Raw genomic sequence first — 16,756 nt, forward strand, 5'->3', positions numbered from 1 at the left:
AGAGTGATCAGGCCGGCTCGTGATGAGACCTCCTGTTCCATGGATAATTTGGCTATCCAATGGATCATAACCCTGGTGTGGTGGCCATAACGGGAATGTCACTCTGTTACAGCCTTATGAACATGGTAGGCTGGCTCGTAATGAGACCCCCTATCCCCCATCTGCGAACAAAATTTTGTTATTATTACACCTGTTGATGATAAAAAGAGGGAGGCTCAGTACTCCTTAAGAGTAGGGATGGTGGAAGAAGTTGAACATGTCAATAGAAAAAAAATATACCCATAATCTCATTTATTACAGACAGAGAAGATTATAACCAGGAAGGGTGGAACCAGCATGGTATTAAGATGGTCAATCAATATCATGTTCAACAGAAAACAATGCAGTAAAGTGATATATAAATAATTGTGTCCCTTCTGAAAAAAATCTATCATCAAGGAGCTGTCTGGTTAAAGATTATAACGTGAATGATATTAACTTTGCTTCAAAAGAACCCATAATTCTTGTCCTCATAAAAATAGTGTACTTCATGCCATGAAGGGGAATTAGTAAAATGTGGTTGAGATGGATTAGGAATAATCTCACAAGAAGAAAGAAGGGTTGCTCTTGAAAATAATCCCAAAGTGTTGCTCTTTTGCATGAACAGTAAAAACACTCAAAAAGTGGTGTTCCGTGTAGGAAACAGCAAACAAAATGCACACCAAAAAACAAAAATACACAAAAAAAAGCGTGAAAATGGAAATGCCGTTCCTTTGGAAAAAAGAACAGCAAAAACGCAAGTGCCGTTCCTTTGAAAAAGGAACAACAAATGCAAGTGTCGTTCCATTTCGAAAAGGAACAGCAAAAACATGAAAGTGCAAAAGTGTTGTTCCATTTCGAAAAGGAAGAGCAGCTGTTCCATTTCGAAAAGGAACAGCAAAATGTGAAAGTACAAAAGTGTTGTTCCATTTCGAAAAGGAACATCAAAACGTGAAAGTGAAAAAGTGTTGTTCCATTTCGAAAAGGAACAGCAGTTGTTCCATTTCGAAAAGGAACAGCAAAATGTGAAAGTGCAAAAGTGCTGTTCCATTTCGAAAAGGAACAGCAAAACGTGAAAGTGCAAAAGTGCTGTTCCATTTCGAAAAGGAACAGCAAAACGTGAAAGTGCAAAAGTGTTGTTCCATTTCGAAAAGGAACAGCAAAACGTGAAAGTGCAAAAGTGCTGTTCCATTTCGAAAAGGAACAGCAAAACATGAAAGTGCAAAAGTGCTGTTCCATTTCGAAAAGGAACAACAAAACGTGAAAGTGCAAAAGTGCTGTTCCATTTCGAAAAGGAACAACAGCTGTTCCATTTCGAAAAGGAACAGCAAAATGTGAAAGTGCAAAAGTGTTGTTCCATTTCGAAAAGAAACAGCAAAATGAACTGTGAAAAAGGAACAGCAAAATGAATGGCTGAACCAAAAAGTGCTATTCCTTTAGGAAATAAATAGCAAAACGAAAATGATGTCCCTTTGAAAAAGGAACAGCAGGAACGACAAAAATGCACACAAATGCTGTCCCTTCAGAAAAGGAACAGCAAAATACACAACCATAAAATGCAAACACGCAAAGAATGAATTAGCTGTTCACTGCATTGATGCTGAGGATGAGTTGCACTTTGAATGAAGCAACACCTGAAACACAAAATATAAGAGAAATTAGAAAAAAACAACATTTTATTTAAAAACAATATGTAAATTAAGTTACAACAGCTATGATATTATGTAAAAAAATGATCTTTTTGAAAAATGTTTTGGCAGCAGTGACAAGACATGAATCTTCAAATCGAAATCAATTCTTCATTTCTTCTATTATGAATCCATTGGGTAATGAGTTGGATGAAATTCCTTTGTTTTATTAAAATTTGTTTCAAGAATCACTCATCCATAAATTGACCTTCTTTATTTTCTCAAGACCTGCAAAAAACGAGTATCTACCTGCAATAAAACATTAAATCATGGAGAAAGAGAGGTGCGCGGGCTCTCCTAATCCAAGAATTATGTAAAAAAAACAACAAGTAGTTACTCTGTATAACAAATCCATTGAGAAAATAACAAAGTAAAATTTATCTATCACTCGCGGGAGAGCAGTGGCCAATCATGCTAACCTGTAGTGTTTTAATCACAACTTCTTTGTTTTTCGTCGAAATTGAGTGATTCCAAAGCAAAATGAGAGCTAATTCAAAGGGTTATCTTCAGTAGCAATAGGTTTTAAAAATTCACTGATATGATATGTCAATTTTAGTTAGAACAACCTGCATAATAGAGTCATTGTCGATTACCCGGCTTAGACCAACAGTTGATATTTCAAGCATAACTTTTTCGTTTGATGTCGGATTCAAATGATTCAAATTGGAAATGAAAGTAGATTCATTTATTTATCTCCAATAGAAATAGGTTTTGAATACAAGAAGAATTGATAGGTCAAATACTTTAAGGAACAGCTGGAAAGACAAAGTTTTAAGAGTGCTGATTTACGATAGACAGTCAGTATTTTGATCATAACTTCCCCATACGATATCGAAAATGAGTGATTCCAATTGCATTGTAAACTAGATTCATATGGGAATCTACCATAGAAACAGGTTTTAAAAATTCATTCATTTAGGCCTCCAAAAACGGACTGTCCCAACTCTGTTCCTGAGCTGCCCGCTAGATATCCGGTCAATGTTTTGGCTCTAACTTTTTCGTTTCAAATCCAAATTGAATGATTCAAATTGGGTTAGAAAGTAGACATCAAGGGCTACTTGGGGTAGAAATAGGTTTTAAAAATATTCACTTTTGGTCCCTCAAAACGTGACTGTCCCGACTGTTTTTCCAGAAAGTTCATCAAGCCCGCAAGCAAAAAAAAAATTGAAATTCAAGCATTTTTTCAAATTGGTGATAAAAATGAAAATGAGTGTTTGTAGAACTTATTATTTCCATTATGATTCATCTACATACACAAATTATTAAAAAAAATTATCACCGATGTTGATTTCGATAGCATGTTGCAACAAAAACAACTAGTTTTACAAAAGAACAAAATGCACTTATTTATGTCCTTATTTTATTTTATTTTATTTTTTCACTAACCTACTTTGATTGAAGGATGAATATGACTACGTATATGAGTACTTCCAGTGAAGCCATTTTCGAAGTAAGGCTTCACATATGCACATACCCAAATTTGAAAAATGCATGTTAATGGATATTAGGGTATGAGAAGCCAATTTCCCTTCAAAAAATGGTATCAAAAATTGTTGAAGCATAGAGTGATGTTGCAAACAAATGATGGAGTGAAACCAATCTTCAATATATCCTTTACTTTTTTGATTTCGCATAGCCATCATATCATGAAGTTCTTGAGCTTTTAAAATAGCTTGTTGATGCATAGTAAAAGAAACCTCATTTTCTTCCATAGCTTCTACAATTTTTGCATTTGAAACATTTTGAATCTCATTGTAGGTTTTCTCTAATAACACATGTGAGATAGAATGGGTGGGAAGGGTGTGTAAATTTTCCAGTTCAACATTGTAAGTATGTTGTACTGGTTTATTATGGTGAGGGTGTGGAATTAGTTGAGGAGGAAAATGTGTAAGGAATGGAGCATTTTGATGATATGGTTGGTTGGGTTGTGTGAATGGTTTTGATGGGCAAGCAAGATATTGTGGAAGAGCTGGTGGAGAATATGGAGAATGTGCTTGTGCTACAAGATGGGGGAGAGTAGTCATGCAATCATAAGGTGAACCATGCCAAGCTTGTAGAGAAAATTGCTGGTGGTTATATTGAGATTGGCATGGCTGCCCTAACACATTAGTATTCCATAATGGATTATGCAAGTAAGAAAGTGGAGAGGGAGTGTTTTGAACCATACCTGTAGGCCATGATTTCCGTGGTTTTGACCTTGTTGCAGCTTCCTTACCTCTTTGATATGCTACTTCCATCCTAGATAAGGAAGAGTGAGTATCTATGAGATGCTCCTTTCGGTCCTGAGGGTAAAACACTTCATCCGATTCTTGATTTTTATGAACCTGCAAAACATCCAATTTTTCATTTAGAGAGCTAATAAAATCAACTTTAAAATGTTCAAGTAAATCATTGATTTCAGCTCTTATGTCTCCTGTTCTTGTAGCAGATTTGGAAAACAAAGAAAAAACATCTCTAGGATTCTTACCAGCCTTAGAGATTCCTCTTGAATACCTTATGCACAACTCACAAACATCATCATATGATAACTGAAAAACATCACCTTTTCCTATCAGATTTAAGGGTTCTAAAAATTTATCTTTGATTCCTTTAAGAATGAGTGTTTTTAAGATCTCTTTTTCCAAATGCTTATATTTTGATTTTTGAAGGTTGTATTGAAATCGATCTACATAGTCCTCCAAACTTTCATCTTCCCCTTGTATCATACCAAAAATGTCTTCATTGGATTTGCAATAGTCTTGGTACTTCTTCAAGAATATGTTCTCCATGTCCTCCCATGATTAGATGCAATTCCCACCTAGGCTCATGAACCATCGGAGAGCTGCTCCTTTTAGAGTAAGAGGAAACACTTTCAATCTTTGATCATCAGTACAATAATCATATCCTTTACAAAGTATTTCAAACTCAAATAAGAATGTATCTGGATCTTCATTTGATAAACCATGAAAATTTGGTAAAGATGGGGGAATTATGTGCATTTGTGTCACTCCTAGATCTTTGATAGGAAATTCGAAAGTAGAAACGTGAGCCATTTCTTACCATAACAGAAGATGTTCTTCATGTGTTCCTTCAAGCTCCTTCTTCCAATGTTCCTGTCAATCGGTTAGTGAAATGGGTGGTGCTTACATCACCACTTGCGTGAGATCATGTGATTCATTTTTTAAAAATTTCTATCTTTTTCCTAATCATTCACACAAAAATTCAAACATCTATTTCTACCCTAGGTTCTTTAACAGTCCTGCTGGAAAGCGGACGGGGGAGCAGGGCTTTTACATGCTCCGTACGCAGGTTCTTACCTTCCGTTTTTAAGATCCAACTCTTCCCTAGCAGGCACTCATCAGATTCACACTACTCTTTAGAAATGGCTACACTCTCCCCGGCAACGGCGCCAAAATGTGGAGCGATAAAAAGGTGTCTTTTAAACTCCTAATTACCTCACATTAATTGTCAACCCAGGGACGACTTTTTATTTCAAGAGTGTACTCAGTCTGAGGCGGCTATTTACTCAAGAGTAATGTTTAGTAGTACAGCGTTCAGAGAACACAAGAGTAGACGGGTGCTAAACTATGACTAAATTACTTCAAAAGGATAAAATAACACAAGACATCTTATCAGTCAAGGGTGCGGAAGTGATAACCCATCCCTCTAGAAACTGATGGAAAGGAAATTAGAGCATGGACCATAGGTCTGGGAGCTAGGCAGCGACTGTTGAGGCTCACTACAGCCTTAGACCTTCTCTCACACCAAAGCAGCAAATGCAAGTAAATGGAACGGCAGCAAGTACAATGGAATAGCAAAAGGAAATAGAACAGCAGTAAATGAAACAACAATCAAAAGAACTAAATCTTGCGAGTCAGAACTAAACTTGAACCAAATTCACATTCTGCAATAAAATAACAATCTTCAAAAGCAATTTCAATGAACTTTACTTTATGAGGCGATATTCACAAATGAATTATGGAACAGCATTTATCATATATACACAACACACTTACTATAGCAATCTGATGGTTCAAGAGCATATGACTAAGTTCTAGACAGAATAATATTACTTCTGGATTCTCATAAATAAGAATTCAAATGAATCCAATACGGCAATATTCAATATGAAGGCTCTGTAACAGAAACAGTTGGTTTAAATAGTGAACACGCAATCAACTCTGAAAAGATTCATTCACACAATATAGAGTCACTTACATAAACTTCCCGAATGAAACCATTAATGAATTAGTCGTAACAGAGCATGGAATAGCATATGAAAAATCATATCAGATTACCGAGTAAAACTAATAAGCAAACCACGCATAAAACAAAAGAATATAATATACAGTAGCAATTGTAAAGATATGATACACAACAGCAGCAACGTACTCCACCAGAGGTTGGGCCCTTAGCTGCCAGCGGACGCTGCTGGGTTACTTCAGAAGGAAAAGAGTGAACAGCAACGCCCAAATTATGTATTAATCATTAAATAGTGAAATCGTTACAATAGTTGAAGCTTTGAGACTTACAACATAAAACAATCCTTCCTTCCTCCTATCCTATCATGAATCCTTGCTTCTGAATCTCTAATTCAAATCATCAATTCGTCATCATTCGAATCCCCAAAGTCATCCTGAAGTCTCCTCCTCTCTGATCTTTGTTTTCATTTAAATAGAGAAAGATCAGAGAGCAGTTATTACAACATGATTTCTTTTATAAATTTGGGTTGATTCTAACCAGATGATCAACAAGAAAATATATTTCCTTTCATCTCTCAACAAAATCAAGACGAATTTGGGTTTGCAGCTAAAGTTTGGAGGACGGCCGCAACTGCAAATCTGAGAAAATCGTGCTCAAAGAACCCTACGTTTCTCTCTGTACAAGCCGAATTTGGGCAAATCGTTCTTTGTTAAAGTTAATTGGGCCCGTTCTGGACAAAACCCATGTTCCGGATTTCTCAAATTCGTCTTCATTTGCTTAGAATCTTAACCGCAAAACTGTCACTCCTTAAACCAGCGAATTTCTAAGTTGGCATATTTAAAAATCAAATCTTCAATCTGGAAGTTACCTTGGAGGCTAAAAATGGTGAATAATGTTATAACCAACTTATTAGAACTATCATTGATAAAATAATGCATAATCATTAATTTATTAGAAATAAAGGAGAATAAATAATATTCATCCATGAGAGCATAAATTATTTATAAAATGGATTTAAATGATAAATTATAATAGATAATATAATAGAGAAGAGTAAAAATGGATGAAATAAGTGTTACAAAGTGGTCGTATTCATGGCCCAACACCATCCTCAAACTGATGGCCAGACAGAGGTTGTCAATAGGATGATTGTGCACATTCTGCGCATGTATAACTCAAAGCATCCACGCACAGGGGACGAGAGCCTCCCCTATGTTCAACACAGCGACAACCGAGCTCTTCACAGCTCCACTAGCCATAGCCCTTTTCAGGTGGGTTTAGGATTCCAGCCACTATGCCCCATTGATGTGGCCATGCCACTTGCAGCTACTCACATAAATTCAGCTCATGTCCAGTCCGAAATAGATAAGGCCACCAGCTTCATTGAGCGCATCCAACATATTCGCCAGCAGGTCCATGACATTCTTGAGAAATCAAATGCCAAGTACAATCAGCGACATGATCAACATCAGGTGCCACACAAGTTTCAGGTGGGCGACAAAGTCTGGTTGCATTTGCAAAAGGAACGCCTTACTGGAGCCTATCGGAAATTGAGACCACTCCGATATGGTCCTTACACCATTACTAAGGCTATGGGTGACAATGCATTTGAGCTCAGCATTCCCCCATTCCTTGGCCTGCACCCAGTGTTCAATGTGGACCGCTTTCGGCCATACTTTCCACCATTGCTAGACACATCCGACATTGCAGAACAGCTCAAACCCACAGAATTAAATCCAGATTGCATGGAACAAGCTGCAACTGATCAGATCATGGACACACAGATCAAGAACACTCGCCAACATAATATCCAACTGTATCGAGTTGTCAAAGCAGGCCAACTCCTTCAGCAGGGCAAGTGGCTCACCAGGGAACAAGTTCAGCAAAAGTTTCCTCATCTCATGGAGGAACTCAACGCAATGGTGACCATTGCTTCCTAAGCGGGGAGGAATGATCTAGGTGGATATTGGTGGCCACCTGCCAAGTCCACCTGGACCCCCACCATTGTTTCTCTCAGCATTTTCAGTTTCCTTAATTGTAGCACAACTTACTATTTTTAGCAGTTTTTCGGGTCCTGAACTTCTGGAGCCGTTTTGAGGCCCTAAACGACGTTTTTTGGGAAATCTGGGGGCAACATGGGTCCATGGACGGATGTTGCCCTTCCCAAAGTGGTAGTGCTCGGATAGATCCTTCTAACAAGCTATTGTACGTGTCAAACGAAGATCGTATGCCAAAGTTACGACCCTGGGAAGTTGATGTATCAATTTACCCAAACGAGGCCCACAGTTTGGCGTTTCATCTCCTAGGGTTAGGTTTTGGAATGTTAAGGGTTTTCCATTGTTTCTCAACAATAAATAGGCCTTCGAGCCTCATTGTAACATAGTTCAGAGGCATGTAGCCACCACATCTCTTCTCAGAGATAAGCTACCATCGCCCTAGCTGGTTTATTTCCATTTCTGGTTGTAAGCATATTTCAGTATTTTCCATTAATGAAATGAAGTATTATTTCCACTGCATCTTTGTGTATATGGTTATCTCTGTAATTTGTTGCGTTCCTGTTTAAATCCGGATCATTGAAGGGAACTCAAGACCTTGGAATCAAGTATACACAGGTGGACGACTTCAGCTCGATTGGATACTCTGATTTAGACTTCGATGGAGACAAAGAAACTGGGGTATCTACTTCAGGATATGCTATGAGTCTTGGATCAGGATCTGTCTCCTGGAGATCACGCAAACAATCAATTCCAGTGGATTCCACAATAGAAGTAGAATACGTGGCAGCAGCTAAAGCAACAAAATAAATTGTGTGGCTCAGGAAAATTCTTGAAGATTTGCAGGTAAAACAAGTACAATCAACTCCACTCATGATTGACAACACCTCTGCAATAAATTTGGCCAAGAACCCAAAGTTCCATGATCGAACAAAGCATATCAATACTAAATATCATCTGATTCGACATCATGTTGAGGCCTAAACAATCAATCTCCATCATTGTTGCACAAATGAGTGAATTGCAGACATCTTCACTAAAGCACTTGGAAGGGAAAAGCTTGAACAATTCAGAATGATGCTTGGACTCACCAACATCCCTTTAGATTAAGGGGGGGAATGTTGACACCTAATCTTCATGATTGGGGGAATTTTGTGTAAATAAATAAATTAGGAATGTGAACAGTCATCGGGAAATGAACTAAACAATCACTCCTATTGTATATAACAATGACCTACCTATGGAATAATAGACGAATCAGTTGTTTGTTTTGTGGAGTTACTGCCTGGACTGAAAAATATTTTAGAGTTTATATCCTCCATTCACATATAATTTCCTTAGTTCCAAATGTTGTGGTAAAAGACATACTAACCAAAAATGATCCTAATGGGAAAAAGGTAAATGGATTTCAATTATCTTAGAATATGACATTGAAATCAAACCTACCAAACTCATTAAACGTCGGGAGTTAGCTAAATTGATGGCTAAATATAATTTACATGCTTTGGATATAACCTTTCTAGCTATACTCAACGAACTAGAAGAGATGGCGACTCCACAAGTAGCAGAGGCTTTTGCTACCTCTCCCTGGTATGAAAACGTTAATTTTGTTCTACATCATTTCCAAATTCCTCCTAATTTGACTAAAATGAAAACTAGATTTCTTAAACACAAAGCTATGAAATTTTGTATTTTAGACAATAATTTGTATTGGAAAGATACTAGTGGAGTTTTACTAAATTTCTTGTTGAAATATGAGGTAGATAAAGTGATGCAGGAATTTCATGAAGGAGACTGTGGTGTACACCTATATTGGAAGACTACCGCCAACAAGATCCTAAGAGTAGGTTTTTATTGGCCAACCTTATTTTCCAATGTCCAGAAGAAAGTCACCTCATGACACAAATGCCAGATATTTGAAGGCAAAAGGAAACTACTTCCTTTACCCTTAAATCCCATATTAGTTGAAACTCCTTTTCAGCAAAGGGGTCTTGATTTTATAGGAGAAATTCACCTTCCTATTCTTCCCAACTTAAGTGGATTCTTACAGCCACTAATTATTTTACCCAATGGATTGAAGCCATACCTATTAGACAAGACTTTGATGAAGTAATCATTAAATTCCTAGAAAATAATATTCTTTCAAGATTTGGATGCACTAGGAAAATCATTACAGATAATGCTACAACTTTCAGATCGAAGAGAATGCTGGAATTGTGCAACAAATATCAAGTAATTTTGGTACATTCTAAAGCCTATTACCCTCATGGAAATGGACTGGCAGAATCTTCCAATAAAATTTTGGTTAATAATATCAAAAAATTGTTATAGGATAACAAGAAATCATGGCACAATAAGCTTGTAAATGCATTATGGGCAGATAGAGTTACAACTAAGAATTCAATTGGCATGTCCCCATACCAATTAGTTTATGGGATGGATGTTGCTTTTCCAACTTCATTGGGAATTCCTATTTTGAAAATGATGCAAGAATTGGAGGTTGAACCAAATGATCTAAAAAGAAGAATAATTAAAACAATTCACCTGCAACAGTCAAGAGAGAAAGTTCACAACAAAACTTAATTGATCCAGGAAAGTATTAAGAAGATATATAACAGAAGAACTAAAGTTGATGATTTTGAGATAGGCAACCATGTTTTGAAATGGGATTCCAGAATAGAAGAGAAAGACAAGCATGGTAAGTTTTAAAATTTGTGGATGGGACCTTACATAATGCATGCTTACAGGGGAAATAATGCATTTTTTCTAAAGTAAATAGATGAACAGTGCTACCAAAGCACCTGTTAATGGCAGGATGTTGAAACATTATGGTTCTCACGAATAGAAGCAGTTTTCCTCACACTCATTGTAGATACAATTTCCTTTATACTATTGTGATTGGGTTAGCTTATGTATGAAAGTTGAAGCTTGGAGAAGGCCCTGAGCTTTTAGTCATTTCAACACCATAACTACAATAACTACAAAAAAATCAGATGTAGTAAAAAACTAAAGGCAAGGATGCAAGGCTACTAGTCTATTGTTCTTGACACCTCACAAGGAGAGTGTCATCCCCAGCCAGAGCCACTGTTAGGGTCTTATGATTCATAGGATCAAATGATTATTAGATGTTTTCTTTCAGTATTTCAAATTGTAAATAATATCACATATTGCAAATGATTTCTAAAAATAAATAAAAATAAAAATAAAAAACGAAAAGAGGGTATATATATAAAAAATAGAAAATGAAAAAGAAAAAAAGAAATGATAAAAGAATCCCATAGAAAATAAAAAATGCGAAAGTGATGTCAGTTGAAGTGCCACTGATAGTACAATAATTTTTGAAGAATAAATTCATGAAATTGTGTGCAGCTTGTCCAATATTCCATAATCGTTTTTCTTTTTTGAAACATAATGTTTAATCATGTTCAAGCAATTTTCATTTTGTGTCAATTAGATTAGAATGAATAAATTAGCCAAACAATGTAATCTTGGCTAAGATTAGATTCGGTAGATCAAGTGAATAAATTAATCCAACTGTGTAATCTCGATTAATGCTATTATTATATTATTTTTGAATAGGTGTTTAGTCCTTTAAATTGCAAAATAAATGAGGGTTTGCACTCCTAAATGCACCCTAGTTTCTTTTAGTTAGGTTAGCTTAGGGGAAAATTGAATTTATCTTAAAGAGTGCTATATGTAATATTATTTGGCCAAAGTTTGGACCTTATTGTAAAAAATATATTTGTGTGATGTGACATTCAATCATGGGCATTAAACCTCCCAAATATTCGCCACTCCCGATCATGATCCCCTTTCATCCGACAGATCCCAGGCCTTTGCATCCCCCCCCACCATGTTTCCCTTTACCAGAAGGGGTGGGGGGGGAAATCTTAAATGGTAGTTTTCAAGCAAGGCCCCACTGCTATGTTTCCCTATCTCAGCTATTTTCACCCCCCCTCATTTACCACAAACCACTCACACCCTTCTCTGAAAATTGCTCAACCCTAACCTCTTTTCCGCCAATGGTCCCACACCTCTATCTGCCTATCACTTTCTGCCACGTCAACCGACCTTTACACTTTCCCATTGTGATTTTTCCCATTGCTTATTAAATTCTCCTCCCGAATTATCCATTTAATCCAACGGTCCCACTCCTATTTGAACCTATAAATCTTCACTTTCTCCTTCAATCACATTCTTTCCATACTCTCATACTATCATAGTGATACTAATTCGATCATTATTTTCTCCCATTGATCATCCATTACTAATAGAGGAATTTCCTCCAAGCTCTCTTCCCTACACAATTAACTTTCATCCTCTGTAATTTCACCATGTTATCACAATGGCCCCCAAAACCAAAATCGGTGCCACTGAGATAAACCCCATGTTTTCTACTTCAATGGATTCAGATCGCATTCCCTTCGCCAATATAGACTATAACATCACCGAAACATAATTTGAATCCGACCTCTTTGAATTACAATGTTGGTTTCAAGACACCCATTTAGGAAAATCAAATGAAATTGGCCTCTGGAAATCTAGACTACCCCTGTTTATCTTTCCTAAATCCTATCATTTTCCAGAGATTTTCCTCAAATTCCATGCATCTTATTTCTCAAGTAAGAGAGCTATAATCTTCCCTAATGGTGAAATAATTTTCACCATTACCCCTGAGAATATAAACCAAATGTTGCAGATCCCACACAGTGAATCCCTGACTCCCTTTTCCATTGATGCTCTTAAATAAATTTACCAAAAGATCACTTTTCCCTAGAAAGCCCAGATTTTTGAAGTCTTCCTACCAGAATATTCTCAATTTCCCAAGAAAAAGCCCCCTTATCCCTCTTCTATTTTCCCCCAAAGAACCAAATAGAGCAGCTGTAGAGGAAGCAAACATCCTACTAAAACAAATGAATTTTTCCCTTAGCTTCACATGGTCTTATAACCCCTTTAGGTTAATTTATAAGCTGAGGTTGGAATAAAAGACAACCCCCTATATACATACCCAGAGACCAGAGTTTGAGAAATACATGAATCAACAGGATTGGGTAGAGAACACATTGAAAAAGGTCGAAGAGCAGGTGTTGTCTATAACCGCCTCAGAGACTCCTACCCCTAGAGAGAAACCTAAGAAGAAACTAAGAGAGGAGGACTCCCCTTCATTCATAGAAGTTTCAGCCAAGGAGTTAAAGATCTATTCAAAGAATACAAAGACAAGCTCCAAGGCATATTTCCCACCATTGGAGGAAACACAGGGTACTATTATACTCCTTGGCTTACATACTTTAAAGTTTAGTAGCAGCACCACTAATTCTCCACCATCCTCAACCACCAAAGACAATCCATCTACAACACCTCATACACCATAGTCATTTATAGAACAGAGGTAGCTTGATATATTTCAGAGGTACAAAGAAATTAAATAGAGGAATGAAGCCCTCCATGATAACATCTACACTCAATTCAAGAAGCAGTTTTCCTCAATTCAAAACAAGCTCATTTCAGGCTATCATATAGATAAAGGGAGAATGCATATGGCATTCTTACAGGCACAGGTTCCTTAACCTAAATCAACAATTGATTTCAAGCAAACTACATTTGAGTTTGAGGCAAAGGATGTCCATCATTTGGATCGAATGGACATGCACAAGAAAATAGGAGAGATGGCTTATTTAACATTCACACATGTTTCCCTTACTGCTTCTAAACTGCAGCTGTCTTTGAACAATGTTCAATCACAACTCAAACTAGAAAAAGTTTCCTCTCTTGCCAAAGACAATAGAATTAAATATTTAGAGGAAATGGTGATCAAAGAAGATTTTGATCTAGCTAATTCAAAGGCAATGGAGGAGATTATTAAAAAAAATAATGCTGACATAGTATCCCTAAGGAAGAAATTGAAGATGCCTACCACTGAAGATCCCCACGAAAAGGAATTAGGAGAAACAAAGATACCGAAATAATAAATGTCGACGTTAAAAGTATATTGGTTCCTTTCCAATAGACGAATACTTTTCTCCGAAGCTATTGGTGGAACAGAGTGCACAAAGTAAGGAAATGTAGGCAGAGATGGATAAGTTGATCAAAGAGAAAGAATAGAGCTCACAACTCACTATGGTTCCTCTTGATGTAGTTCCTGTTGCATCACCACTTCAAACAAGCATTCCTACATCAGCTAAAACAACAGGAACATCCTCCTCTATAACACCTTCTTCAACTGCAGATGATTCAATCAAATTGGCTAAATCAATGGAAAACATTTCGATACAAGAAGAAGAATTTTAAAAATTGAGAGAATATGTAAAATTCCTACAGGAAAAAAACACTAGATATGAGAATTCTCTCCTGGCAGAGGTGCAAAAATCCCAGATGCTTTCCCAAAGATTGTGGCAGATGGAAAAGGAAATTGCCATGGGTAATACTCTAACACAGGTTAAAGAGAACATTTGGAAAAGGATAAATGAATCCATGATAGAAATCTCTCCATCTATACAAATTATATTTGAGCAAAAGGAATTGATTAAGAGATCTAATGAAACTATTGAAGAAATCAAAGTGAAGTTGGGTGATAAACCCAGTGAAGATACAGAGCTCATCAAGTTCCTCAATTCCAAAAAAAAGTATGAACTAGAAGAACTACAGGTTGAGGACATAATTAAAACCATACTAGCGGTCAAAAAGGTGTTAACCAAGAGAAATTTGATGAGGCAGCTAGAATAAAAGTGTCATGTTCTGGCCATTGGTGTACATAGGTTCTTCAACAAACTGGAAGCCCTCTACAAAAAAGGACTTCCTAGTTTATTAGTAATAAAAAAAGCTTGCCACATGGTAAGATTACAGTTAGAAATTGTTGACCAAGGCTAAATATGCTTCTAATTTTACAGGAGGGAGAATCAACATGACAAGAAAAACATTTTTAGAAGCATTGGCATATGATTTGGACATCTAGTATGAAATCAAGGATATATTCATTTACAAAACAACTTTTTCCAATTATACTGAAGTGGACAAGGTCTATAGGAAGTTACTCAAGACATCTATCCCCAATGAACAATGTTGGGATAAATTATGCGAGTTACTAGAGAAATCAGATAACTTGGTTCTACAACTCAACATCAACAACACAGTAGGGTTTGAAGGGCCAGATATTCAGCAACTCCACCAATCTAGTGCCACCAATTCGAGAAGTTCTAATTTCTTAATTTTTTGTAACAGCTAGATAGATTCTATTTAGGAATTCCTAAAATACATCCTAGTCAATTTTGACAGGATATTTTGTAAATAACTTATGAATACTTCTCTTTTTGAAGTATGAAGGGTTGATTTTTGCATTCCAAAAAGGTATTGTATTATTTTCATTTGATGGAATTATTAGTAATAAAAAGGACATTCTTTACAGGATTCATGTGTTGGACTATTTGGTGAAGTGCTTCTCTCAATGTCTATGTGTTTATTTCTTTGTTTCCATACTTATGTGTTCTTGACTATTTGGTGAAGTGCTTCTCTCAATGTCCATGTGTTTATTTCTTTGTTTCCATACTTATGTGTTCTTAAATCTGAATTATTTTACATAAAGTTGATGAATAGAATTTGTTGAAAGATGCACTCTGATTTTGGCTATGGATAATTTAAATGTTTTCTTCTTATATCTTGTTAAAGAATTCTCAAATGCTCTTTAACTTCAGTTGAACCTATATATTTTCTTCTATTATATTTCATTTAAATCTAAAAGATCCAATTAGTTCAACTACCATTCCCTGTGAAACTCCTTTGAAAATCTGAGACAGATCCACATTACATTTCTAGACTCCATAGCCCAATGGAAGTTTCAGGAATTTAATCTGTTAGGTTCTTATACCAATAGGGGTCATATTTCATGATTGACTGTGGAAATGAAAAATATGATCATCTTTTCCATGCTGCAAAGGTTCCATATTTTCCAAAAAACAGAAAATTTTAAAAAATGTAAAGAGGGTATGCCCTAAAATAAAAATCAAAGGGTAAAAGAATGAATTGGTCAAGAAAAAAAAGAAAATGAACCCCAAAGAAAGACCAGGAAAGTGTGCTAGTCAAAATTCCACTACTGTCCCATTTTTGCAAAGAATTTCAAATCATGCAATCAGTGACTTCGTCACACTTGATGGATTGCCCAACAGCTCAATCTTGGCTAGTCCAGGTTTAAATTTCTTCTTTTAGCATTAGAGAATAAGGTCTGTTCAAACAGTTCAAGCTTGGCAGATCACTAGCTAGGTAGAGAAACAAGGGTTCTCAACAGCTGAATCTGAGCCCCTGGAAGAGATAAGGGCAGACTTAGATAGGAGGGTAGTCAAAAGAAAAAGAGAGAAAGGGTTTGCTAGTTCAAATGCACCCAAACAAGATGAGAAAAGGGTTTGCTAGTTCAAATGCACCCAAACAAGATGAAGAAAAATGTTAGGTGTAGCAGAATGGTTAGGTGATCAGCTTTAATGTGATCTATCTCATGGGTATCACAAACATCGTGGCATAGTGGCTACAGTTCAGTGGAGCATGACTGATTTCCCCTCTCATTTCCACAAGAAACCATTACTAACATCCCCTCAACGACATTGGGCTCTGCTCAGTGGTCTTAACTCATTTCATTTTATGAGAAATACTAAGTGAAACTTTGTGTTTACTTGGTCAAAACAAGCCGCATTTCTTGTGTAAAAAGACCCTTCCATTTCCCTTTCATTTCCCTAAAAACCTAAGTTTTTACCTTATAAACTTAGCGTTTTCTATTTCACAAAACCATACTAACACCCTAACTCTATTATATAGCTCCTATTTAAACCTCTCCCCTCCCACACTATGTAAAAATACATACAATCCCTAAAAAACTAAATATCCCAACCC

The sequence above is a fragment of the Pinus tabuliformis genome, chromosome 4_2, assembly GCF_031772625.1.
Source record: "Pinus tabuliformis cultivar Carrire ecotype Pingquan chromosome 4_2, CPIR1, whole genome shotgun sequence".
NCBI classification, from domain to species: Eukaryota; Viridiplantae; Streptophyta; class Pinopsida; order Pinales; family Pinaceae; genus Pinus; species Pinus tabuliformis.